Here is a 27,099-nt window from a genome sequence, read left to right on the forward strand (position 1 = left end):
AGAGAGTTTTGGTTGCAAGTTAGTTGAGGTGAATGTATTAAAGGTAGGGAAATAGCACAGGGAAGAATGTATCCATTGACCCCGCAGAGGGAATCTGGTGAGAGGTGAAGGCTGCCTGACCTTGGTTTAAGAAGCAGCACATACGGGGAGGCCAGTAAAGCTGGGGATGAACAAGGAGGGGCCATGACAGCCTAGGAACCATGGACCTCTTCCCACAAGGACGGGAAGGCCCAATGTCTTAGCAAGTAGCCATCCTACATGATGAGGAGGGAAGGAAACTGTGCAGCAGGGAAACTCACACAGGAAAACAAGGGCCGAAAGCTATGGGGCTGATAGGGATGCAAAAAAAACAAGAAGTTAGAAAGCTTAATTTTATCAATTAAAAAGATAAATGAGCTTTCCCACATTGGTACAGGTAGGCCCATCTTCTAATATTCAACGTAAATCTGACTGACCTTTAAGTTCTCAAGAACATGGATGTATTCAAACCAGCAAAATGTACCGCCTGGCATGAAACTGCTCAAAATATTGCTGGTGAATAAATATACACTAAAAATTCTAAACACAAAATTAAGAAATCCAATATTTGGCTAATGCAATAAAAGGTAGACTCACTTTCCCTTTCTGTACAGCGGGGTTTGCCATAATTTATGCCAAGTGTTGACTTTGTTCATGCAAAAGCTCTATCTCTAGCGTATCAAAGACTCAGATAAAAATCACTCCAGAAAGTCTGGAAGGTTGCCATCTTGGTTGCTAAGCTCTTGTGCAATACTGTTTTAGGAATCTATCATTCACTATGTTCTTTGCTACAGTCAAAGAACAGTTGCTTTATGACTCATAAGTATTACACTAGAAAGTATATTAAATCCCAATCATAGATATATATCCAAGGTTTACTTAATGTAAGCTGATTTGATGACTAAGCACTGGTTATAATAAAGTAATCAATCTAACATGCTTAGAAATCAAAGAAGAAATAAAATGAACGCTTCCTAGAGGATAGGAATAATTCATAACCCTTACACCAAGTATTCACTTAGTAGTCTCACTAACTTTACAGGAAAAAGCCCTGATTTCCACCTTTTAGAGATGGGAAAACGAAGATAAGAACACTGGCAAGCTAAACAATTCCCCAAGATTATACCGCACAACAAAGGGAGAGAACTAGGAAAGGAACAGAAGGAACTGAGCTTCAAGATCTAATAGATTAGAAAATGGATTTAATAAAATCAGTATTAACTGGGCATAGTGGCCCAACACTAAGGGAAACAGAGGCAGGTGGATCTCTGCAAATTTGACGCCAGCCTGGTCTACAAAAGAGTCCAGGAAGCCAAGGTTACACAGAGAAACCCTGTCTCAAAACAAAACAAAAACAAAATCAGTATCATTCTCAGCTCCACAGCACTGAGCACTGGCGGGACACTACCACCCATCTTCACAGCAAGATAGGAGCACCCACAGTCACCACAGGTAACTCTAGATGCCCTGGCCCGTGGCAAAGGAATGCTGGCTACTTTTAGAAAAAACGGAAACAAAGGGAAATTATACATTTTAGGGATTATAAAGATCAAGAGTAACCCTAACAAAGTGTGCAATGTCCTTTAAAAGTATTCCTCAAGAACATTTTTTAAAAAAGCAAGTGAGGTGAATGGAATGCTTAGATGTTACAAACACATCCATTCTTTTAAAAATCAACATATAAGTTCAAAGCTACTTCTATTTTTGAAAAGATCCCGGGGTTGGGGATCCTTCATGAAAGACTGGCATGAAAATTCATATAGAATTCATAAAAAATTATCATCACACTAAGAAAAGCAAATGTGAAGCCATCAATAGATAGAGAAGGCACTGGGCAAGTTTGAAATTGAGTAAACGTCCATAGACTCACCACTGGGGAAGCCTAGAAACCGTGACAGGTCAGTTGACAAAAGGATTTCTAGCACCCACATACTGGTTTCTAATTACTAAACTCAGGTGTTCAGAATCAGGACTTGAAAAAGAGTCAATTCGAAGGTGGGAGAAGGAACATATTAAATGAGTTCACAGCCTCCCAAAGCACCAGACTGTAGCACCTCAAAATATTTCCCTCAAAATATTAATTACAATGGTGGCTTTTAACTTATATCCATATACTATTTGAAATTCTTTCCATCGCTTGAATTTGGACTTTCTTCTAATGAACAAGATATGGATAAAGGGGGAAATGTAATGTAATGATGAGAATCATAACAGAAACCATCTTCCCTACCTGGTTGGGTTAACATCACTGGTTGATGTGTATACCATGAGCCCCCAGGAGAGGTATAATAAAAAGGGTAAATACCTTGTGATGTTCTAACCCAAATATATAACATGTATATAACCGTTAAAGTGCACAAATCTAAATTAAAAGGTATTCTACAACATATATGACCTATACTCTTCAAAAGTGGGAAGGTGATGAAGACTGAGAAATTGCCATAAGGTGGAACAAAGCCGGGATGTGACAACTGAATGCAATGTGCTGTGTGAACTGTAATATAAGAGAACATTCATGAAAAAAATAACTATGGTAATCTGAATAGAGTCTATGGCTTAAAGCCATGGTTTTTGTGACCTATTTGGGGTTCAATGACCCTTTCACAGGGGTCACCTAAGACCATTGAAAAACATAGGCATTTACATTATAATTCATTACAGTAGCAAAATTACAGTTATTAAGTAGCAATGAAATAATTTCATGGTCACAGGTCACCACAACATGAATTGTATTAAAGGGTCACAGAATTAGGAAGCTTGAGAACCACTGGCTTAAAGTATTATGCCAATGTTACCTTATTTTGGTAAATGTATGATAGCTATATAAGATAACACAGGAAGGTGGGCAGATAATATAGGAACACTCTACTATCTTGGTAAATCTAAAAATTCTATAATTTTATATTTTATATAATTCTATAATTTTTTAAATTCAAGGTTCAAATTTACTTTTTAAATTTTTGTTTTTTTTTGCCTTATCACACAGGCAAGAAACTCCAAAAAAACATTTAACAGCAATTGTAAACCTAGACGCCCTTTGCCAACGTGGGCTGCCACCCCTTAGGGGGCCCCTTCTCTGAAAAGAAGTAGAGAGGGATAAGAGAGAGGGCATGAAAGCAGAACTGGGTGGTAAGGGGGGAGGGAGTGGTATCACGCTGTAAAGTGATTAAATGGAAAATAGACTAGACACCCTTTTAAGGTTATTTTTCTCTTTGCATGTGGCATAATTGTGCACCTAGGACATTCTCACAAGTATATACACTACTCAAATAATGAATGAATCTGGCAAGGTCACAAAATACATGATCAAGACACAAAAATTTACCATTTTTATTTTAAACAAGATACATGGGAAATAAAACTTGGAGGAAAATTATAAAATGCACATAATGGGACTTAATAATATATAAGTCCTCTACATAGTAAACCACAAAATAACACTGAGAGTAACCAAAGAATTTATAAAATGGAAAGGTATACTGTGTTCATAAATAGCAATTTTCTATTATGATATTAATGGATAAGTCAATGGACAATTTTTCAAAACTTATTCTGTAAAGCCAGTACAATAGATTCTTAAAATGTACACTCATGAGTTCATTCTAATATTTATAAAAATGCAAAGATTTCATTTAAAGTTATGAAGAAAAATCAAAGGCTAGAGAGATGGGTACAGTGCTTGCTACACGAACATGAACATTTTAGGTCCCCAGCACCCCACATAGTGAGTGAGCCCTGGTCTCATTCATGTGGCCTCAGCATTGTGGAAGGAGAGACAGGCAGGGGGTGGGGCTTGGTGGCAGACAGTCTAGCAAGAAGGTGGACTCCAGGTTCACTGACAGACTGTCTCAAACACCAGCCTGGAGAAGGAACTGAGGAAGACACATGATGTTGACCCCTGGCCTTCATATTTGCCTATATGGGGAAGGGCACCTGCACACACACACACACACTCACAGGAGGAAGCGGGACAAATTAGAGAAGCTACACACCATGCCAAGGGCTTCAGGTCTAGCAGCTTAGTGGTAGAATGCTTGTCTAGCAAGCACGAGGCCCTATGTTCAATGCCCAGCACCAAGAAACGACAACTTGCTGGAAACCGTATTAAGACATATTAACTCTAGAACTGAAAAGCAATATAAGTGGAAGAGAACAAATTCAGAAGTAGACCCAGTTACATGATCTTTCCTTTTTCTACAAAGATGCTATCATTCAATGAAAATACCATCTTTTTCAATTAACTTATATAGAAGTTGTTTGCCCACATGGAAAAAGTCATCCTGATCCTGTCCTAACACATACAGCAGGATCAAATAGCAAAAACCATAGGTCCACCATGAGAACTGAAAATATAGACCATTTGGTAGAAGCTACAGGCAGGTGAGATCTTGAATCATTTATGGGTGGAACTCACAGAAGCATTATTACCCCGATAGACTGAACTTCAGAGAAATAATACTGCTTATCAAAAGGCACCACTAAATTAGGCCGGAATGTGTGTGTGTACCTCAGTGGTAAACACTTTCCTACCCTATGCCAGGCCTTAGACTCAAGGCTTAACACACATGTGTACGCACATGCACACACACACACACACACAGTAGGCATGGGGGGATGGGAGGGAGTATTAGGCAAATGACAAAATCCAGAGGCAAAAAATATTTTTACACAGACCAAATGGTACAGGGTTTTAATCTCTACACCCAGGAGGCAGAGGCAGGTGGAGTTCAAGGCCAGCCTGGTCTACATTGGGAGTTTGAGGCAACCAGATCTATACAATGAGACCTTGTCTCAAAAATAACAATTTGTTAGCATGTGCCTGGTAAGCCTTCCTTCCAGACTTCTCCTTTAATTAGGAATTAAAAGGAACAAAAATTTAAAACTGACAAAATATTTAAGCAAGCGCTTCTTCACAAAGAAATCGTGCTGTGCCAGCAGCCAGGGGCAACGGTGGTGGTGCACAGCCAGCCTGGCCTATGTACACAGCAGCCAGGGGCAACGGCGGTGGTGCACAGCCAGCCTGGTCTATATACTAAGTTCCTAGGCTAGATGTCTCAAAAAAAAATGTAAATGCTACTTATTACAAATACTTGTGATGATGCAACAAAACTATACAACTTCTTGGGTTATTCAGATTGTATGTCCCTTATCATTTGATAATCTTAAAAATCTTAATATGCATGAGATATTTTTGGAATGGGGCTAAGACTACATATAAAATGAACTTAATTTATTAATTTGCTTACTTACTTATTAGTATTGCTAGGTATTGAGCCCTGAGCCTCAGGGGTGCTAGGTATGCATGTACCTAAGCTATATGGCCGCCCTCAGCCAGATGTCACATACGCTTCACGCAGATAGCTGGAAAGCAATTTCATACACTACTTTTATTAAGTTGCATTTGACTGAGTCTTGTCATGTAAGGCCAGGTGTGGAATTTCCCACTTGTGGCACACAGGTACCCAAATGCTTAGCAGATGAAGTAGTTCAAAAAGACTAGGTTTTAAGATTAGGGACATTCAATCTGTACCCAGGAGACATATCTCTACCAATGAGTTTCAGGAACTTCGGGGGATGGAGATATGGCTCAGCAGTTAGCCCTGCTCAGACCCCCAGACCTACCTCCAGCTTCAGGGCGATCCCAGCATCTCCAGCTCTGTCAGTACCTGCACTTACCTGTATGAAACCCATGCAAATTCACATGTATATGCATAATTGAAATAAAATAAATTCATTTTTAAGAAGAAGGAACATTATGGCACTTTAATTTGTAACACTCCAATTAAAAACAACTCTAATGTTCATAAAAAAGTAAAATGGATAAAGTATTAGTAATGAATACTGTTCCTGTGGGGAAAATAAACATCCCACTAACAGCCAGAAAATAAATACTTTAGGCTTTGTGGGTCAGATAGTGCCACAGTAATAAACACAGAAACAGGCTTTGGCCATGTTCCAATAAAAATTGCTATATGCAACTATGTGATGGGCTGGAATTAGCTAAATAGGCCACAGTTTGCTAGTCCTGTATAGAAAAGAAAAACAAGCAAACAAACAAAACGTATAATGCAGTGTGAATGGCTCTCAAGAATGTGAGCCAAATAATAATAATAATAATAATAATAATAGCACATTTTCAAGTTCATGATCACTGAAATCAGGACAGCTGAGTGGGGGAAGGAACAGAGATGAAAAGGCTTTATGACCACATCTGCCTAGTCACATAGGCGCATATTTAGTACATTTCATCAGGCCACACCCTTTATTTTTGCCTTTTCCACATTTTGCAAGTAAGTTGTAGCTCAATTTGGAGGAAAAAAAAAAAAAAAGGCAAACTGGATGACTGGAATACGGATCTAAAGAAATAATATCCAGAATTTGACATGGACAAAAATATAAAAGCCAGATTAAAAACATGCAAGAAAGTTTAGTACATCTGCTTGTTGTTCCTAAAGGGAAAAAAAAAAAAAAAAAGGTTGTGCACAGGGGAGAGTGAAATCAAGGATAAACCTTCCCAAGCTTGAAAAAGCAACCTTAGGTAAAGTGTCCATGCATACAAAGGAACACAATACATACATGACTGTGTCTAGAAAGCCTTTGATTGCACACTCTACGTGATCATATGAGGAACAATTAAGACCACAAATCGACTCTCAAAAGTAAACAAATCAGTGGTATTGATACAAATGTTGACTGCAGTGCAAACTAGAAATCAGTAATGGGAGGGGCACTTCCCAAGCCTTCCACACTGAAGCTAGAGAATACCTCTCAAACAGTGAAATGAAAAAATATAGCATAATGGAAACATGTTTACTTCTTAAACAGAACCACGGAATACATGTAAAGCAACCGCTCACAAAAAACTGTAATGTTTTCAGATGACAAATGGGTACAGAGCCCAGAAGCAAGCCCAGACCAAGCTGGGCATTGCCCATAGCAGAGGGGGAGGCCCTGGCACAGCCACAATTGCCATTCCAGGTGAAAAAAAAATAAAATAAAATGCAGTTAATCTTGTATTATCTCCACCACATAAGCAAAACATACACAGTTACACCCACAAGTACGTGCGCTCCAGAACTATTGACAAAACATGAACCATAAACATTTTAGAAATCATTGTGGAACACATTTCATTAACAGCCAAGCTTTTTTAAAAAAAAAAAAAAATCAAGACACACACATCACAAAGATGAATGTCTGTTTATTATCCGAAAGTTTCTTCAACCATGACCTGTATGCAGAACAATGTTTCCCAGGAGAAATGTCTGCGAAGTTGGAAACGTCCTGGTCTGTAATTTCAGAGTGTGGAACATAATAAAATATAAAGTTCCATGTGGGGGCTGAGTGCTGGAAATGTGGCCCGGAGCCACGAAATAACTGAAGTCGGAATGGATGCAGCATGCCAACATTTTAAACCCCAGCATGGAGGTTTGCAAAGTTTGTGTGCTTTGTGACCATTTTAGTATTTGCTTTTCTTTTTCCCATAACAAAACCTCATTTGAGCTTAAACTGCTAAATAAAATATAAGTCCAAGTAACACCAAAGTTACTTTTGGAAAGAGCACACTGAATGACTTCAATTTTCTTAAGTTTCTCAAGTTCTTTTAAAATACACTTAAAATTTTTAATGTATAGAAACATATGGGGGAGTTAATAAATAGCTATGTGCCCCCAAAGAAATCATGAAATACAATGTTAATGCTGTTACGTTTCCTAGGTAACTCTCCCTGATCGACTTTTTATGACACAATGGAAATTTTGAGATTTCAAGCCGTGAATTCAGGCTTCTTCACTTTCTTTAATTTATTGACGGGGGGGGGGAATTAATGTTTAGACATACATGTATCAATTAAGAGTTGTTAATCCTGAAATGTGGCTCAGGTCACACTGCCCACTGGCCAGGAGATGCAGTTTTCAGAATCACAGTGTCCTTCACGTTCCCTCAGCCCTACCACTCCCTACTCCTCCAGGGAGGCGACCATTAACTTCATGTTCATAGCTTTAATTTATATTTCCCCATTTTGACATTTCATATCTCTTCGCTTCCCTAAACAATAGCTTTGCTTGCCAGGTTCTGAATTTTACATAGATGAAATGATGCAATATTAAGTAACTTAGTTTTATTTTTCCCCCTCAACACTGAGAGGTATCTGTGTGGAAACACAAAACTACTTCATTCGCCCCTATACTGTGCTCCATTTTATGACTGACACATGATTTATGTTTCTCTGTCAGGCCGACATGAAGGTGTCGTCCAGCTTTGCGGTACTACACAGACAGCCTCTTATACATGTCCTCTGGTGCATCTGAAAATGTATCTAGGGCAGTGAGTGGTGTTTAAACTTTTTGACTATGACTCAGAGTAAGCAATGACATTTTAGAACATCATTACACACATTCATGTGTATAAAACGGGGGGGGCATAAAATAAAGACCCTCTGACGTATTAAAAATCTCTTCTTGTGGTTTTCCGTTTCTTATCACTGTCTACATAAACGATTTCACAACTTACAAATACGGACTTCACGTTTGGAACAATGCCGCGCTGTGAGGGATGAGGACAGAGGCACGGGACAGCGAGAGCGGAGAAACGCAGACGTCAAATGTCCTCAACTCTAATTTTCTTGGCTTAAATGAATGTTCTCATTTATTAGTACATACATTTCCCACTGTTTTAGAGCAAAAACCACGAAACAACAGATTTTATCTTCTCATACATCACTAAAATATTAATCACTTACCACGCGTTAAGTAAGCAGACAGAGTCTCCAACACAGACCTATGGGTTAAAACGCAGAGGGAAGAGAAAGGGAGGGGGTCCTGCGTCGGGGGAGCGGGACCTCGGCGAGGCTCCAGAGAGCTAACGGAAAGGGCCTCGAAGCCGCCTTGGAGGGTGGGGTTAAAGGAAGATTCCTGGAAGAAAGACCTACGCTGGGACATTTCTATTTTTAATTTTTACCCGATTCCTAAAACATCAAAGTAGCACATTTGTTGCAGGGGAATCGGGGAGGGAAGTGGAATTCCCAACATATTTAAACCCTTTTGGTGCAAAGCCAAAACCCTTACCAGCGTCCTGAAAGTTGGTTGGAGCCTGGAGAAAAGGACACAAGTTGCGCTCTGAATTCCCCTAGGAATTCGTAAGAGTCCGGTGTTTTCAAGTCGCTTCAAGAGCACAAGCGAGAACTCCCAGTTATCGGTTAAGCATCCAAATAAGTGCGTTTTAACCAAAAGGACGCAAATCGCCCCCCCCCCCCCGAGTTTCTTTTTAGGCTCTTAGTGAGTTCAGAGTCACGAGGACCGGGCCAGGTCGCAAGGACCGCGGCTAAGTGCCGCATCACACTCCCAGGGTGCGAGCAAGCGCGGCACGAGTGGCTCAGAGCGCCGGAGCCCGAGTTTTACCTCCTCGGAGCCAGACGGCCCGGGACCCTGTGGTCCGCGCAGAGCGCGGCAACCCTCCCCGCGGCACGGCCGTCCTGCCGCGCGGTCGCCACCTACCCGAGCCGGGACGCAGCCTACGCAGCCATGACCGCGGCCAGCAGCGCCCGCTCCGCTCCGCTCGCCGCGAGCCCGTGCCCGCGGCCGCGCCTCTCCGAGCGTTCTCCCGCCTGCCAGGCGAGTGCAGCCGGAGAACGCCCCGGCGGCCGCTAAATGAAGGCTCGGGGCGGTCCCACCCCAGCCGAGTGACGAATGGCAGGCGCCGTGGGCTTTGCCGCGCAACGCCGCAGCCAAGGGGAGGGCTGCGCGGACGAGGCTGGGGGGAGAGGAGTGGGCCGCGTCACGTGGGAGGAGGAGGCCCCACTGGGGCTCGGGGGCCTGCGGGGGCGGGGGGCAGCCACGCAGCCCTGCGCGGTGACTCATCCGCTGTGTGCGCAAAGCCAAGGTCGCCCAGGTGCCGCGTTGGCGCAGGTAGCCGCGGCTCAGCCGGAAGATGTGCGTCGAGGGCTGATGGAGCCGGAGCGGGATGAGCCGCGCTCGGCCACAGCGCAAACCAGAAACCAGAGAGATGCTTCGCGGGCGGGCGCTCGCAGCCAGAGGCCGAGGGAGCTCGGTCCCCCGCGAGCCACGGGGCCACCGCTGGCGCGGGCCGCACAGCCACCGACAACAGCTTTGAGGGTCTAACAACCCCAAGTTCCGTGACAGCCCCTCTAGAAACCATACTCTCCCGCTTGGCCAGCGAGAAAACAAGACGGACTGAGGCAGTTTTTATGACCGTAGGCTCACGTTTTTCATACTTTAGACATTGAAAATATTTTATACTATTTGAGTTTTTTTTTTTTAAGAGCCCAAAGTGAACCCCCAGCGTTTGCTTTCGTCCTTGTAAGGCGATCATACTTAAAAGAGGTCTGAATGTGATGTGGAAAAGCTAAGGAACAAGGCGTTCCTGACTTGTTTCAGTTTCACGGTCTCCTGAGTGAGAGAGCGGCAGCGAGGCTGCTGCATACTTTCTCCTCCCCAACCCAGACTCATTTTCCACTGCTGCTTCTTTTACTCTTTGCTCATTAGCGCTAAATGTGCGGTCTAAACTTGAGATTTAAACGAACTTGATGGTCACTGTAAGCCTTTCCTGGATTACTTCTGTTTTAGTAAAGAAGGCTGGATATCTTTTTCCTTAGGCCATTTTCTTAAGTAGTATGTGACTTTAACGTTAGAGGAAAAATATGCTTTTATCTTCACATGTGGATAAACAAAACAAAGCAAAACAAAAGCACGGGTATTTTAAATCTACGCCTTGTAAAACCTCACAGAACACAAAACAATTTCTTCTTATGTTTTTTTAAATGGGGTCTCATGTAGTCCAAGCCGGCCTTGTACTCACTGTGTGCTCAGGCTGTCCTTGAACTCCTGATCTTTTTGCGTCCACCTCCTAAATGCTGGTATTACATTCTCAAAAGACTACGTCCAGCTGTCTTACTGATAAAGGATCTCCATGCAAAGGCCTGAATCCTACATAAGATTTCTTCAAAGGTCACTTGGTTTTTCTGCTTGAATGCCTGAAGAATCATTTATCAAGGACCAAATGGCCTACTTCCCCCATTCCACCTATATCGTGTTCTTTGAGTTTTTGAGTTACATTCTTTAATGAGTATAATGTTCCATTCATGTTATATCTGAATCAACTTCCGTTTTAGGACTGAGTGTTGTTTTTGTAGACTTTTTTCTTTTCTTTTCCTGTGAATTCTTTAGGTTTTAATGCAAGGAGGGTTGGGAGAAGGAGGGCACTTAGAAGCAGCCAGAATCGGGAATGCTGCTTGCCTAGGCAACGCAACTGGTAAATCCTTAGGCCCCGGCAAACCCCTCCTCGATAGAAATGAGCCCTTGCAATGATCTCCAGCCGGGATTTGCAGCCGAGCATAGCGCCCCAGGAGGTGACTGAACCGCAGGGTTAAATGTGTAGGTTCCTGGACACCTCGCAAGGATGCTACCAACTTATTTCCAAAGGGCTGATTTTTGTGACTTCTCAGGATTTGTTTTTTTGTTTTTTGTTTTTCAACATATCTCAAAGGGTAGGAAGATGGTGGGTCTAGGCAGATTGTGGAGACTCGGCACTTCTATCAATTCTCAAACTGGACACTGTAAGAATGCCATCTGAGACACTTATGCTCGTCTGTAATCCCAGCACTCAAAGGAGTATGGAAAAGTTTAAGGTCAGCCTGAACTATGTAGTGAGACCCTGTTTTAAAAAAGAAAAGAAAAATAAGATGTCAGGGTTTTTCCCTCCCCCCCCCTTGGTTATTTTCTTTCCCTTGGGTGGTCTAATTTTGACTTTTTCATGCTTTCCTGAAATATGCTTATACAGGAGTCTCTCGTTGCTAATAAATCACACGAAACTGTTTTTCCTATTATGCTATTTTCAGAGTTCTATTTTGACTATGAATGGGTTTCCCTGGTAGCTGGGACATCTTTTCCTCGGACACATACAGGACACATATCACAGGGTGTAAATAAATCTTCACAGGGCTAAACCAGTGAGGAATGATAACTCTACACTAAAGTGGTGGGGGTGGGGTGCCACAAAGCTCCTGCCAGGCAGCCACCATGCTGCATGGCTGCTGGGCTACGCCTCAACAGTGTTATCAAACCTGCATTTAAAAAGAAAGAAAGAAAAGAATGACATTTGATATTTTCTCATGAAACCCTCTCATTTTCAAAATGCCACCAATGTCAAGAGTGTCTCTCATAGCAAAACCGAACCGTGGGGTCTCCACAGCAATGCCTTCGACAAACAGAAACCCTGTAATCATTCTTTTTCTCAGTACTTCCAAGCATGGTTTGATTGCACAGACTCTTTACTGACTTCTTAAAATGTCTTTATCAGTCAGGCATGGTGGCTCACTAGATGACCCCAACACTTAAGAGGCAGAAGCAAGAGGATTAGCTATTCAGGGCATTCAAGGTCTTCCTTTGCTACAAGTGAGTTCAAGGCCAGACATGGCTACATGAGACTCTAACAGATTTAAAAAAAAAAAAAAAAAAAAGTTTTTCTTTATCAAAAAGCAAGAGAAGCAATGCTGAGGTTTACACTGTGATAAAATGTGTCAGAACTTTTCATTATCAGGCAACATTTTTACTGGTGGTAGCAGCTGTGGCGGTTTTAATATTTACACCACGTGAACAGACAGTTGATACAAAATATGAACACAATAACCAAGTAATAGGCGACAGTATCAATTTTCAGTCATGTAGAAAGGACATTGAGCAAAATCTGACATTCATTCTTGAAAACAAAAAGTAGAACTATAGGGGACCTTCCTTGACCTGCTAATGGGCATACTTGTTTCCTATAGCTGTCACAATAAATTACCACAAATGGCTGGTTCAAAACAAAAAACTTACTTTCTCAAAACTGCAGAAGCTGAATTTTAAAAGATTCAGCAAAGAACACGTGCACCCTCTGGTGGCTGTTAAGGAGAATCTGCCCTGGCTTTAGCAAGTTTTGGTAGCCGCTCTTTGGCTTGACAGCCACACTGTCCACATCTCTGCCTCCATCTCCAGGTTGTCTTCTTGTCTCCACCGTGACTACCTTATAAGGACACTTGTCATTGTATTGTAATTTGAACCCACTTGAGTTACTTCAATACAAGCATAATACCTAATGTTTTCACATGAAATCTCCTCAAAAACTGGGCATGCTGGTCCCTTAGCATAAATTTTTAATTAGAATATAAAACTTCACTACATTTGCACTTTTTAAAAATCAAATAATATTTGATATTGTCCCAGTGATTAGGACATGGGCATGTATATGTTTGGGGAGGTGTGGAACTTGCTTTGTAGAGCTGGCTGGAAATTGTACGCTGCCTATGTTTTCTGTAGGTCTGTGATTTAATTTGATTTCATTTTCTTGTTTTAAGTGCAAGCAGGTTTTTTCTCCATGGTAAAGAGCCAGTCACTAGTCTATTTAGCACTCTAACTGTGGCTAGTCAAGACTGAGATAAACTACCTGTTAAAATTGTGCTTCACTTTTCAAGGACTCTGGATTAAAAACAATTAAAACTTGATGACGTATGCTCCACTCCCAGGTGAAAAGAGAACTGCCCCACAAAGTTGTCCTCTGACCTCCACATGCGTGCTGTGGCACTAACGTAGCCCCTACACACAACAGACACACATTAGTAAGTGTTTAAAATACTTTTGTACTGACTACACGTTGAAATGATAACAATGATTATGTTCTGGATATATTAGTTTGCACACATATATGACCTGGGTTTGCTGAAGGAAGCTGTTTTACTGTGGCTACTGGAAAATCTAAGCTGGTGCGCACGACACACTTCCAGCAACTCTGGTCTAGAAGAACTCCCGGGACCAGCAGTTGTTAGCTGCACAAACCAAAGATCCTGACTGAAAGAATTGGTAAGCAGATTTACTGAAAATAGGATCTTCAGTTCTTTAGAAGAGACCATGTAAGAAAATGAGAACTCAAGCCTCTGGGAGAAAATATTGACAACACAGATCACTGACATGGGACTTAGAATATCCGAAGGACTCATGTGATTAACATACAACAAGAATGCGATAAAAATGAGCAAAACATATTTTTAAAAAATCTGACCAAAGAGGACATCGAGATCAGCAGTCACACAAAAGACATTTAAAATCATTTCCCCAGTGCAAGGGAAAACTAAAGTGAAATACCACTATATGCCCACCAGTACAGCTCTGGTTAAAAGGACAGACAATGCCAAGACTAGCAACAATGTGGAAAAACAGCAGCTAAAAGGAACACCCCTAAAGGGAAAAGAAACTGATTCAGTTTGAAAGTTTCTTTCTTTGCTTTTTGAGACAGAGTCTCCTTGTGTAGCCTAGCCTGACCTGAAACTCATAGGATACAAACTAGCCTCAAACTTGGTGATACTCCTGTGTCTGCCTCCCAAGTGCTAGGGATAATAGGCATGAACCACAATACTTGGCTCTAGATTATCTTATGAAGCTACACGTTTATTTTATAATCCTGGACTCCTATTCTTATTTAGCAAAACAAACAAACAAAGCAGATGCCATGTCTATACAACTACTTACAAGTGTTCATATTGGTTCCAAACTAGAAACCCAAATGTCATCAATAAAACAAGTATATTGATATTCTGAACAGCATGAAGGAATACCTAAGACAGGATTCTGAGTCCAAGAAATCACATGAAAAAGTAACATCCTGCATGCCTTAGTTTCTTTTACTGATAAAATATTCTGATAAAAACAGCTTAATTGGGAGTACGTTTACTTCAGCTCACCATTCAAGGTTACACTCCCTCATTGCAGGAGAAGTCAGAGTGGCAGAAGATTGCAGCAGGTGGTCACATTTGCGCATACAATTCTTTAAAAGTACAAAGAAATAAATGAGTGTGTGCTTGCTTGCTTTTCTGCTCCCCCTTTCCATTGACACAGTACAGGATCCCATGTCTTAGTAATGGTCCCACCCAAAATGGGGGAGTCTTCCCATATCAATTAACATAATCAAGATTTCATGAACACACCCCCACACACACATGCATGCCCAAAAGAAAATGAGAACTCAAGCTTCTGTCTGGGAGAAAATATTGACAAAACAGATCACTTGGCAGTTTTAAAACTTGTCAAGTTGACAATTAATATAAAACCATCATAGTATGATCACACTTACAGGTCAAATCTATAGTTCATAACTCAGTTCATCTCTCCTTTACCATTTTCTCTGTACCAAAAAGTGAAAATTGGCTTCTACATGCTTCTACCATGGTGATATTGCTACTATCAGGGGTGTTCTTTCCAAGTGCATGGGGCCAGGAAACCATGAAATGAACTCTCGTGAAAATAGAAACCAAAATAGCCTCTTTGCTCTAAGCAGCTTCTACAAACATTCTGCAACATTGATAAGAAAAGTAATACAGAAAATTATTTCCGAAGGTCAAGTCATTGCTTCCATTAAATGTTGACTATGTGGTTTGTAAGCCTTTGGAACTGGTTTGTGGGAAGAATTTAGAAAGGTTTGGAGAAGTGAGCTGTGGAGAGCCTAAAGTGCTATAAATGGAGCTTAATGGATGATTCTGATGGAATCCCAACCAACCAGAATAGCACAGAAACATGAGCAATAAAAACTGCATAACTAGAGGCCATTTGTGTCTCATTCTGGTAAAAACCTTGGCTACGTTTTATCCATGCCCTAAGTTTAAGTTTAATTAATTGTGGACTAATTAATTTGGCAGAGGAATTTTTTTTTATTTCAACATTGTTTATTGTTTCTGGAGCTCATGCTTTGGCCATTCTGTGGTCTCGGTAAAAGAGGGCTGAATTATGAATATGCACCATAAATTGTATAATTTAAGAAAAAGAAATGCTCTTTTTTTTTCTTTTCTGTTTCCCTCCTTAGAGCTTCAAAATAGATTTAAGACTTCTCCATAGTGGCTCAGCCAGAAAGTAGTGAGAACTGTGCTGATTTAAACTTCTTGTTAACTAAAAATCATGCCTCTTCTGCTCTCCTCCTAGACATTGTGTGGAGAACTGTGTTACCTCTCTACAGTGTACTCCACACTCCCTGCTTCTCAGTTACAGCCCACTTACCTTTCCTGTGTTCCTAAAGGGCCCTGCTTTCCATTCTTTTTTTAATTTTTATTTTTTTCTTATCAGTTACATTTTATTAACTCTGTATCCCAGCTCTATCCCGCTCCCTCATTCCCTCCCACTCCCACCCTTCCTCCCTCATCTCTACCCTGCCCCTTTCCAAGTCCACTGATGGGGGGACCTCCTCCCCATTCATCTGATCCTGTTTTATCAGGCAGAGGAATTTTTAAGGCAGCATAGCATTTAGGCTTTGTGTGTGTGTTTGTGTGTTTATTGTCGGCTGATTTTAGCCAGGTTTATAATAAGAATTAGTAGCAAAATGTAGAGCAGAAAGATTTGGAAAACTTCCATTGACCAGAAAAGCCTGTGTCAAGTTGAAGATGAGGAAAATGTTTTAGTGGGATTAACAGTGTTAAAGAACATCCAAGGCCTTTGCACTAGGGCAATATGACAGAGTCTTCACGAACACCTAAGGAACTTGCTTACTCCACTGAAGGCAGTCTCCAGAATTTGAAAAACTTATTTTTGTTATTAATTTATTTGAGGAAGTAAGCTTGCCATTGCACTCATGGAAAGATCAGAGAACAACTTGTGGGCTTCTCTTCTTCCAGTGTTGGCCCCAGGGGTGGGACTTGGGTCATATGGCTTGGTAGCAAGCACATTTACCCATTGAGCTATCTGTCTGGCTCCAGAATTTAAAAGAGTAAAATCATCTGAAAGATGCTTAGGGCAGTGTCTGCCTGGCTTCAGCTTGCCAGGCACTCAGTACGACTGCAGTAGTTCAAAGAGACCCATAGAATGCTCAAGCAGGTAGCAGGCGTTATCGCTACCTACACTATGCTGGATTTGCAAGTGTGGAAAATGTAATAAGCAAGGTAACCCTTCTTCTGGAGGCTTCCTGCCAGAGTTCTAAAAAAGCCCAAGAGGCTAGCAATTCGTACGAGCATAGAAGTCTCTGCAGACAGTCCCTGAGAGAGACTTATGAAGCAATGTGGGTGAAGCCTGAACTGCCATAGAGACCTCTGAGTTTTGATGAGGCCAGGAACACATAATGTTTACCAAGGAAGCTATAGACAAACGAAGCCAGCAGAAGAAAGAGGCTATGTGACCTGCTCCACAATCTCGTTGAACCTTACATCACACCCCACCATGCACCAGATGCCAGACATGGAGTAATAGTATTTAACGTTTACCTCACTGGGTTTTGGTCCAACCCTTCCTTTGCTTGTGTCCTCCTCTTTCCCCTTGGAATCAGTATATTTACTCTGTGGCAATGTATATTAGAGGTACACAGCTTTTAATTTTCATAAGAGTTTACCTTGAGTTTTAGAAGAGACTTTGAACTCTTAAATAATGTTGGGACTGCAAAACTATAGGGACTTGGGATGAATATATCTTGCATTATGGGACGTACAGAAGCCTTTTGGGAACCAGAGGTAAAATGTTATAGCTTAAAGTGATGTGCTTGGGTGTCAAGTTGACAGAAGGGCTCAAGGGGGCCTGGATAATGCTGGATCTGGAAGCAGACTGTCCATATGATGTTGATATTGGAAGCATTCAGAATGCAAGAATTATGGAGCCACCAAGGCTCCTATCCAGATTTCTAAGAAAGGCCTGAGAGGCCAGGCTTGAATAGAAAGAAAGCACCAAGGACATGAATAAGGCTTACCTCCAGGTATGTTGTGAAGGCTCTCTCCTAATCCATGATCTAATAATATCTTGATAGACTTATAAGATGATGGCAACAGAAGATGGGGAGAGGGTATAGGATCTAACTGGAGAAAGTTTGTCATTAGAAACATACTCTTGGTACAGTATCTGTCCCTTATCTCTTATCCTCCAAGAACTGAAGAAGCGCTTCTACCTATCATAGGCTCCCATAAAACCATGGGTGGAACCCTGTGAAACCATGAACCAAGATAAATTCCTCCTCTTTTAAGTTGTGCCAGGCATTCTATCACAGCAAAGAAAAAAATAACTACTCACCATTGCTTCTTGGTGGCACTTATTATAAGTCAAGTAACCATGAAGAAGAAGAAGAAGAAGAAGAAGAAGAAGAAGAAGAAGAAGAAGAAGAAGAAGAAGAAGAAGAAGAAGAAGAAGAAGAAGAAGAAAGAGAAAACTAAACTAGGTGCAACCATTAAGAACACTGGCAATTCTTCCAAAGGACTCAGGTTCAATTTCTAGCACCCATATGACAGCTCACAGTCATGTGTAACCCAGTCCCAGGATAGCCCATCACTGCTTTTGCCTCCATGGGCACCAGCACACACATGGTACACAGACATACATTCAGGCAAGACAACATTACACATAAATAAAAATGATTTTAAAGAATCATGAAGGAACTTTTTTTTCTCACAGGGTTTCTCTGTGTAGCCTTGGCTGTCCTGGATTCACTTTGTAGACCAGGATAACCTCAAACTCACAGAAATCCTCCTGCCTCTACTTCCATGAGGGTTGGGAGTACAGATGTGTACCACCACACCCAGCCGTGAGGACGATCCATGTTTTGATTGGTGAGATTATGCGGATCTGTTTATTTGCCATACAATATTAAATAACATACTTAAAATATAAATATCTTATTACATGTAGATAATAAATTTTTATTATAAATAATAAATATAAATAAATAAAATTCAACAATTTTTTTCTATCTTTAAATAGGACATAGAGAAAGCAGGCACCACTCTGAATCTCCATCCTAGCAGGTTAACTGTATGTGCCTTCTTCTTCTTGCAAATGTTTTTATCAGTGTTCCCCCCTGCAGCATCTCTCCTGTGGCTTGTAGCTGAAACTCAAGGCTACACCCCCCTCTCTCCCTCCCTCCTAATCCGGCACTCTTGAACAACAGACATCAGCCACAGGGAGCAACCACATTGTACAATTTACGTGCTGCTAACTAGATTTCAGACTGTTAACAACTTGAAAGTAATCTGTCAGTGTCGCCAGCTGAGTACTCAGTCAGCGCTTAGACTGAATTTTCTTGAATGAAAATGGAGGTGGCATTTTAAAAGTCCATTTTACTGTTAGGCCACAGAGGAGGGCTTTGCAGCCAGTCCTGAAGATACCTGATAAAACAGGATCAGATGAATGGGGAGGAGGTCCCCCCTATCAGTGGACTTGGAAAGGGGCACGGTGGAGATGAAGGAGGGAGGGAGGGACTAGGAGGGAATGAGGGATCGGGACACGGCTGGGATACAGAGTTAATAGAATGTAACTGATAAGAAAAAAAATAAAATTCAAAAAAAAAAAAAAATGAAGTAGTCCATGCTGCCACTGGGGGCCTTGTTAATGAGTGTGGCCCATGCTGCCGCCTGAGGCCATGTTGATGTCCATGCTGTCGTGACAGAGGCCACCTTGATATCTGTGGCCTGTGCTGCTGCTGAGGGCCGTGCTGGTGTCCATGGCCTGTGATCTACTAGAGGCCATGTTGATGTCCACGGGCCATGTCCATGTTGATGTCCATGTAACCATAAAGGCTGTGTTGATGTCCAGGGTCTGTATTGCTGCCAGAGACCAAGTTAAAGTTCGTGTTCCTTGTAGCTGCCAAAGGCCGTGTGGATGTTTGTGGTCTGTGCTGTCACCAGAAACCATGTGGAAGTCCATGATTCAAGCCACTGCTAAACGTAAAGGGCAAGGAAGCTACTTTTATAGTGGTATCAATGACTGCAGTCTCGTGGTTAAGAATGAAAGGCTTCTATGACAATCTCCCTCACCCACCCACCCCCACCTGACAAATGAAAGGAAAGAAACGGTCTAGACAGGAAGCTACTGGAGAGAACTCTTAAAAAATGTTAAGCATAGCTCTTCATAGTTGAGGGCTTCTGGCTGGGTGGCTGTGGGGAAGGACTCAGTTTTCTTTAGGGGCCTGACAACTGGGAGTTTGACCATGATACAGTGAGTATATCAGCAACACAAATTGTACTTGTCTTTTTCTTTGTTTTGTTTTGTTTCTGTTCTTTTTCTTGGAGGAGGTCACAAGGGTGTGGGGAGCGGACCTGGGAGAATGGGAAGTAAATGGGATGTATTATGTGAAAGCCCCAATAATCAGTAGAAATATTTTGGGGAAAAAAATAAAGTATGCTGTTCTTTGGACTCATGGCTTTTGCCAAATCCCCTCTCCCTGGCCTGGTGTTAGCCTAATGATGACCTCTATCTACAAGTATCTTCTTTTTAATAAAATGGCCATCTTGGCTCACAGGACTTCTGCCCTCCTCTCTGTGCTCTTGTCATTATTAGCAATGACTTCCTCATATCCAAGTATCCCTCGAATGGCCTCCCATGAGACTAGATCTTTTTTTCCATAAGCAAAATGAACACTACGCATATCTTCATCTGACTGACATCTGGTGAGCACAGTAGGGCCACAGGTACTGCTTTCGTCCCTCTGCTGACATGCCTTCATCTGGAAAAGTGTTTTCATCTTCTACACATGTGCCAGATGCAACAAGATGAGGGTTCCTTAGCCTTACACCAAAGGCTGGGATGGCTAATCATCTCATCCTTATCGGATGGAGAGTGTCTTGAAGAGGAGTCAAATGTAGCACTAGGTGTGTCTGTGAGAACATTTCTAGAGCCAATTAGATTTTGTCAGCTCCAATGCAATCACTGGTTTAATCTATTGAAGAATTCAAAAACTGAACAGACTGATAACAAGGGGCTAAATGCGAACAGCAAAGCCTAAGTAAAAGGAGGATCACTGAAGTGGCATCTTTAGAGGCTTTCCCTTGCCCCGCCCCTCCTGGGAGCAGCCCTCTTACCGTCCCTGCCCTCTTCCCTCTGAAACAAAACAAAAACAAGCCTTCCCGGTAGATTGTCTCTGCCAGATATCTGGTCAGTGATTTACAAAAGAACTAAGCAGATGGTCTGTAACCAGCTGGGGAGCTGTGGCTTACACAAAACAAAGGGGCCAAGAATGGCTCGTTTCTTTGAGTAACTGTTTTGTTCTTTATGCATTTTGTAATTTTGTTTTGTTTGAAGTAGGCTCCCTAGTAGATCAGGCTGACCTCAAGCTCACTGTACAGCTGAGGCTGGCCTTGAACTCCTGATCTCATAAAACATTAACCTCTAAAACAGAAAAATAAAAGTTTTCAGATGTCAAAATCTGATATTTAGTCTACTTTTCTGCCTACTGTAAGCAAAATTTCATTAAAAAATTCATTTGCAATAGGCAAGAAGATAACAGAAAAGGGAGAAAGTGGTGTTTTTCATAATCCAAGAAAAGCAACTCCTCTGCTTGTTTGAGTTAAGTCCCTAAGAAACCTGGGACAAGTCTCACTCAGGCCCTGTGGTTCCTCCCTGCACTTCTAACCCTGCGCCTCCCCTAAGCCTCTTCCTCTCAGGGGCTGCGCTACTCCTTCCCTTCCTTAGCCTGATACCATATAACAGCCATTTTGGCTACTAGTTTTTTGGCCTTGCCTGCCTCTGTTGGTCTGCTCCTCTCTGGCTCTCTCCCCCTCTCTCTTCTTATGGTCTGGTTTAGTCTGCCAGCCATGTCCATCCTGACTCTTCCGTCTGCTGGCTTTCCCCCTTATATCTACAACAAAAGTCTTCTCCACACTTTAGAGTAATCATGTCCTCCTCCTTTTATATCATTCCTGTTCATTCAGTTTGTTAGTTTTGTTTCGCAGAGTTTCGTGTAGTTCCAGGTTAGCCTCAGACTCACTCTGCATCTGACCCCAAAAATACTGGGATTACAGCTGTCTGCCACATCCAGTTTTATGCAGTAGTAATAGAGACTGAATCTACAGCTTTGTGCATACTAGACAAACACTCCTAATGGAGTTACATCTCAAGTTGGGATGTGTGTGTGTTTGTGTGTGTCTGTGTGTGTGTGTGTTCCAGTATGGAGGCCAAATCTACAGCCTTGCACATGAGAGGCAAGTACTCCAACACTGAGCTAATAAGTGCTCGGCCTCTCAGCCCCCTGTTCTAATATGAAATAACTTACCAGACCCTTTTGTATCCTCTCCTTTCCAAATGCTGCTGAAACAAGGACATTAGAGGAGCAACAGTGCAGCAGTCCAGAGAGTTCAATGGATTCTAAAAGACAATTTTAATGGCTGGGGAGATGGCTCAGTCAGTAAAAGGCTTGCCTCACAAAGCCTTAAATGAAAAAACTAGGCTCGTGGTAGCCATCTATGAGGTAGAGAAGAGACAGATGAACCCCTGGAAGGTCACAGGCAGGTGAGCCTGGCCTACATGGTAAGAGTCCAGGCCAAGGAGAAACACTGTCTCAAACAGAATGTGGGAGGCGTAGGACCACATACAAGGTTGCCTTCACCTCTACATGTATAATCACGCATGTTCATGAGTGCACACACAAGAGCACATGTGCACATGGAAACAATTCTGAGAAATAAGTGGAGGCCTGGTAGGTAAACTGGGGACTCAACACAACAACATCGGGGAACAAAGTCAAGGTAAGGCTGCTGAATCTTCATTGCACAGGGGAAACCAATGGGGTGGGGCAGGCATAGCAAAACAGACGTCTGCGGTCTGCACAAGCTACACTGAGAGAAACTGTACTTACAGACGCAGAACCAGAAGCCTGAGATAAAAGACCTGCCAAACATCCAAAGTGAGATATGAACTACGAGGGTAAGTTGGATAGAATATTTGCAGTCTACATTGTCTAGTATCCATATTCTTGAAAAACCGTAATTACAGTGTTACAAAGGGGAAAAGAGTAATTTTTACTGGGAAGAGAACTATCAGAATCTACCTTAAAAAGGAGTTAAGGTTAGCAAGCTAACCCCATGTGGGGTATACATAGCAAGGATAAGAAAGGCATCTATTTCTTAGAAGCAACATAATTACAGGTACAGAAACATGAAGGCCTTCCTGTAATGCGGAACACATAGCCAAAGGATGTAAAAGCAATGTATGGAAGAGCTGTCTGCACCCATGCTCACTGCAGCACTGTGGACAATAGTCAGGATGTAGGAGTGGATGAATGCTCTTTGGATGATAACTGAGAACTGCACTCATCAACGGTAGAATCTATTTTGAAAATTTTAGCTGGGCAGTGGTGGTGCATGCTCTTAATCCCAGGACTTGGGGGGGGCAGCGGGAGGGGCTCTCTGGCCTACAGAGTGAGTTAGAATACATTCAAATGGATTGCTCCTCCATCTTTAGAAAGAAAGGTGAGCATTTTGTTAAGTGACTAAGCTAGATTCAGAAAAGCAAGTGCCACATGAACTCACTTATATGTAATAATGAGAAGCTTATAGGGTCTAGGACTGACGAACTATGGATCAAAGGTGTTGTGGTTTGAATAGGTTTGACCCCCCCATAGACTCATGTGTTTGGATGCTTGGCCCACAGGTAGTGGCACCACTAGAAGGTGTGGCCTTGTTGGAGTAGCTGTGGCCTTGTTGGAGGAACTGTGTCACTATGGAGCTGGGCTTTGAGGTTTCCTATGCTCATGCTTGGCCCAATATGGAACGAGAGCCTCTTTCTGGCTGCCTTTGGATCAAGATGTAGAACTCTTGACTCATCCAGTACCATGTCTGCCTGGATGTTACCATGCCTCCTGCCATGATGATAACAGACTAAACTTCTGAAACTGTAAGCCAGTCCTAATTAAACTATGCTCTTTATAAGAGTCGCCTTGATCATGTTGTCCCTTCACAGCTTGAAACCCTAACTAAGACAAAAGGTCACAGAATTTTAGTTATACAGGAGCAGCTAATTTTTACACACTTGAAAATTACTGACAGAGGACTGGAACTGAGGCGCAGCTGATGGTGACTGGCTTGCATGCAAAATGAAGCCATGGCTTTGGCCCTTAGCATCACATAAACCTGCAAAAACCTCCTTAGGGAGCAAAGGCTGGGAGATCAGAAGTTTATGGCTGTCTTTGCCTATATAATGAGTTCAAGGCCAGTTTGGAATACATGAGACCACCTCAACCAAATAATAACAGTATTAAGGTAATATCATTTAAGATTTCTCACAACAAAGCAATGGTTAGCATGAGATATACAAGATATATAAATAGCTTGATGCAGTCGTTCCATAATAAGTATGTATATCATGTTTCACCCAACATATTCAATTTAAAGTGTTTATTATACAAATGAAATAATGATAATTAAAATTAATGCCTACTATATAACCTTTATTTGAATTATCCCAGTAACAAACTTTTTTAAAAGTGTCATTCATAATATCAAATTAGCAACTTGCACATGCTTTATAAATCAATATGCTGGAAAAGATACATCGTACGCATAGTACTCCTGCAAAAAAATAAAAATAAAAAACACCATGGTCTCAATATTTAAATTATGGAATAATTAGCAAACCAAAATTGAGGTACATTAAAAAAAGTTTAGACTTCAGAAAATATCATTTACAAAGAGAATAAGTCTGCAGTTCCAGAATAAATGAAATTCAAAGCATTAAACTAACACTCAATATCCAAACAACTCCTGGGTTGCCTGTTTTCATACTCTAAAAACGCTAAAAGACTCAAAGCAGGTTGAGTCTCCTGCGGTAACTGGTAACTAGTAACTGCTCTGTGCCTGTCCAGGAGAATATCACTCTTCCTAAGAAGCACATGCTGAGGACTTTAAGGTTAAACAATCTTAAATCTAATTTACCTACTCAGCCAGTTCAACAAAATCAACAGGCATTCTATACTTCTAAATGTAAGGAAGGGATGAGCAGAGAGTTATATTGTACTAATTCTTCCAGCTTTTCACTTAGAAAGACTCCAGAACCTCCCTGGCACACCCACCCACAGAATAATAATAAATTAACTAAAGCTGAAAATAGTGGTGTAGTCTTCCCTTGTTCTTTAAAAAAGAAACATGTTCTTTAAAACAGATAATATGTGGGTTTTATTCTTTCATTGTATGTTTAAAGCTGACTTGCATTTATTGGATGTTTAGTCTTTCTAAACATGTAGGTAGTTTCACTTTTTTAAAATACTGTATTAAAGAGTTCTATCCTTGATCAACAACAACAACAACAAAAAAAAAGACTTCAGAACCACAGAAAAGTTATTATAGAATAATAAACCTCACCAGGTCAGATTCTAACAACTAATTACGATGTTCCTTAGTGCTGTTCAGAGCTTCTCAGAGACCTTGAAGAGATGTAGGCCTAAGAGCTGTGCTCCCCAAATCCAACTGAACTGTTTCATGTGCAGCCCCTCCCCCATACAATTACATTGAAACTGCAATCCTCAGTGTGATGGTGCTTGGAGATGGGGCTGTTGAGGGAAAGTGAAGAGAAAAAAAAAGCTTAAAATGGGTCCAGAGTCTTAGACAGGTACAGCACAGAGCCACCGCCCTTCCGCCTGACTCACTCCTCTTCCTTCTTCACCAAAAACCACTGCTGCAAACCAAGGAACCTCCACTAAATCTGGGATCACTGTTGCTGTGTCCCCCAGCCAGCAAAACTGTCCAAAATGATGCTGTTGTTTAAAGCTCCCAGAGCTGGCAGAGACATGCCTGGGACATAAGAGGCTGCTCAGTACAGGAGAAGGGACTTGCCCAAAACCTCGCTCCTGGTAATCTAGCTGAAGCCTGCACTACAATCCTCCACAAAACCATTAGGGAGACAGGAACATGATGGTGGCACGCAAGAATGGACACTAAGTGGGTAATGAGTCATTCAGATGATGAGTTCTGAGAGAGTCCACACGTGTTCCATTCACTAATTGAAGCCGGAAAAGGACTTCACGTTCAGGGTAGAATTAATCATGTCACAGGGTAGGCAGGGTAAGAGGCTCTACAAGTTCAATTTTGTCAGATTTTTTAAAAGGAAATTTTAATTGTTGTTATTCTAAGTTTTATTAACTACTTGTGGAAAAAAAAATCTTCTGCCTCTACATACTCTACAAGGTCCTACTGCTGTTGGCGAATATTTCTATATCTTGTATCTAATATCTTACATCAGTTTTTCTATTCTGCCCTTCAAAGAATATTTTTACAGGGAGGGAAAAAAGAGAACTTTTATACAAAAATGTGTGTGTGTATACACACACACATATATACATTTTGGCATAGTGGGAGCCAGGGGGTATGCTTACCTGTGTGTGGGCATGTGAAAGCTGAAGGCTGATGTTGATGTTTCCCTCTACTTAGCCTTACTTTAAATTTAATTTTGTGTGTGTGTTTATGCATGTGTGAGTGACAGCTGAAGTATGTTTATGGAGGTCAAAGGACAACTTACAGAAGTTCTGTCTCCCAGCATTCCTGCTTTGTCAGGCTTGCTGGCCTGCATCTTGACCCTCTGTGCCATCTCACTACCTACCTGACTTTCTTGAGACATGGTTTATACTGGCCAGACATCGAGCTCCTCACCACAGGGCAGAGACATGGATCCCTGTATTGGTGCTGATATGGGAAATGGAAATCTGAACCTAGGTCCTCATGCTTGCAAGATAAGCACTTTACACACAGAGCCGTCTCCCAGCTGCAAGGTTCCTTTGAATGATGAAATACCTTCATAGCAAAAGGGGGTAGAGAAAGTCGGAAGTCTGCTTGTACCCTTGACTGCCTGTGCAAAGCTTGGAAAGCATGGAGAATAGAGATTGTTTCTGTGAACAGTACTCAGAGACAAAATCCAGGGGATTTTTGCCCTCTTGTGATTGTGAGGTGGCTCAGAGATTCATTCCATCCCAGCATGCCATCATCGCCGCTGAACTTTAGGGAGTGGGCTTAATAAAATTCCACGAAGAAGTTAAGTCCTCTTTCTATACAGGTCAGGGAGTTTCTTTCCCTCATAAGAACAGATGGAAAGCTAAGTTATGACTGGATGTTGGTGACACTCCAAGAGGGTGTCAAAAGATCAGGCAGCCATGGAGTAATAGAAATGAATATGGAAAAACACCTGCTCCCCAGCCAGTAACATAATATTCCTATTTTATACATGAGGCAGTCAAGACTGTGGGGCCGAGTATAAGAAACAGAAGAGGAGAAAAGAAGGCGCCTAGAGAAGAGACTGTCCAGTTTCCTGGCTGGCCTCCCACTCACCATCCTGACTCTGCCTCCCATGGCATGGGATCACACGTGTGTGCCACCAT

The 27,099-nt window shown here is 41.8% G+C and overlaps 1 protein-coding gene across 4 annotated transcripts in view; it reads right to left on the minus strand.

The window, feature by feature from the left end:
• Positions 1–27,099, minus strand: part of Plagl1 (PLAG1 like zinc finger 1) — a 66,327-nt gene that overhangs the window by 33,539 nt on the left and 5,689 nt on the right. For 2 of the 4 annotated variants that reach the window (XM_060380264.1, XM_060380265.1), the window contains exon 1: positions 9,513–9,641. The exons of the other annotated variants lie outside the window; for them this stretch is intronic. The gene's annotated coding sequence lies outside the window, so the exon portion shown is untranslated. Of the gene's footprint in view, positions 1–9,512; positions 9,642–27,099 lie in introns of those variants that run through there. 4 annotated transcript variants of the gene reach the window in all.

The sequence above is a fragment of the Meriones unguiculatus genome, chromosome 3 (genome assembly GCF_030254825.1).
Source record: "Meriones unguiculatus strain TT.TT164.6M chromosome 3, Bangor_MerUng_6.1, whole genome shotgun sequence".
Classification (NCBI taxonomy): domain Eukaryota; kingdom Metazoa; phylum Chordata; class Mammalia; order Rodentia; family Muridae; genus Meriones; species Meriones unguiculatus.